Here is a 1,970-nt window from a genome sequence, read left to right on the forward strand (position 1 = left end):
ACGGTTTTGGCTGGTGGATTACGCAGCTGGTATGACGGTTTTGAAGAATTTTTCTCTGCGTGTGCGAACGTTTGTGAAGATCGTGTTTCCTTAATATTTCAAAAACCACTACGAGGATGTCAATTTTTTCATTAAAATCCTCATTCCAGTGGGTCCTATCTGTATCCTTCGCAAATATCGAAGTTGGGTTTATTATCGTAAACGTTGTGAGCATCATAAATTAACTGAAAATAGAGATATCGAGTTGAATGAATCTGTATTTTCAACTTATGATAGCTGTTATTAACCTCTATGTTGATGCGTTATTTCAGCTGCATCAGTACAGTCGTTCCTGAAATATAGTGACTTTTGGAAATTCGTGTTATCTCAATATCTCAAAAACTACTGCAAGAATTTTATTTATTTTTCTTAGAAATACTCGTCTCACTAGGTCTTATCTATATCAATTGAAATATCGGAATTTTAAACCTTGTGAGCATCATAAATTGACAAAAAATAGAGATAGTGACTTGAAATTTTGTAAATTTGTAGCTTTCATAACACCAAAGGTTGCAATTTTGGATGGGCACAATGGGCCTGGCGCTTCCAGATATTTTACACCTCTTTCGTGAATGTATTTCCTTGAATATCTCATGAACCACTCAACAGATTTCAATTTTTTATTGCAAAACACTCGTCTCAGTAGACACCCCACAAACCTATGAAAATATGTACAACCGTTTGTACAACAATCGCTCAATATTTCTATTTTTACGTTTTTAAAAGTATTTTCAATTCTCTAGACTCGATAATTTCATTAAAAAATGGGATATCAAATTAATATTTGATATAATCATATGATCAGACGTCGAATGAGCGCGATCAGTCGTGTGATTGTTACAAAATTGATTGTTTTGTTGAAATTCATGTTACTAATAAATTAAATATATCTTTCAACCCCCTGGCGAATGTCAATACCCCAACTAACTGACATCGCCAATATCTACCTTTTCATTTTTTTAAATGGAATTGGTGTAAACTCCCAATCGAATCGGTAGAAATGAAGGAAAAAAATAATAACGCGTGAAGTATCGGTTACATGACTTTTGTTGAATAGCGTCAGTCGCCTGTTTGTTGTTTCATAAAATGTACTGGGAAAATAGTACGTTTGTTCGGGGTAAAAAGTGTGTGCTTTGTATTTTTCTAGGAATCTGAGGGTTTCAGGGCTGTTTTGCGACGGGGGAATAACTCGGAGGGTGAGAGGGTAGACAACAATGAGGAATGACTCGGTTTTCCACGATGGGAATAGCCCGGGAGGGTTATTAGGTCAGATGAATGGGGGTGAAGGAATATCTCTGTTGATGAATCGTTGAAATTACCGGCTGTCAAGAGGGAAAATGATCATCATTATTGAGATTTTGTGGTTTGTTCTGATGAAATGGTGAACGAAAAAAATGAGTTTCTGGTTCACAGGGTCGCGGTACACTGACTTTGTAGAGAAACACATTCAATTGGCTGATTTATTTTTTATTGGTGTGTTGAAAGCTATTGGTTTATTCTGCTACAATAAAAGATTTTTTGGAAACAAAAATATACATAAATTATTTTCTTATTAAATAATTTATGAATTAATGATTTATTATTTAATTTTTATTAAATAATATCTCGTAGTAAAAATGTCTCATATGTAATTTGCAGGAGGTGAGGAATGAGTTAATTAACAAAATGATCTTTATCTTTAAAGTTTTCAGAAAATAGGGAATTTCATGGGGGGAAAAACAGCTTTTACTTTGCAGTCGATTAATAATTAGTTGAATTTATTCTTAGAAGACTGACAGGGTTAATTATCATGCGGGATAATTTTTAGAGGAACAATTCCAGAAATGTAGATGAATTCATTAATGAATTTTGACAGCTCAGGTTCGGGTATTGGATTTTTTGTAAAATATATCAATCTCTTCTCATTTGTTCGCCGTTTTTTTTTGTTTTGT

Source organism: Diachasmimorpha longicaudata, chromosome 15 (assembly GCF_034640455.1).
Source record: "Diachasmimorpha longicaudata isolate KC_UGA_2023 chromosome 15, iyDiaLong2, whole genome shotgun sequence".
In the NCBI taxonomy this organism is placed as follows: Eukaryota; Metazoa; Arthropoda; class Insecta; order Hymenoptera; family Braconidae; genus Diachasmimorpha; species Diachasmimorpha longicaudata.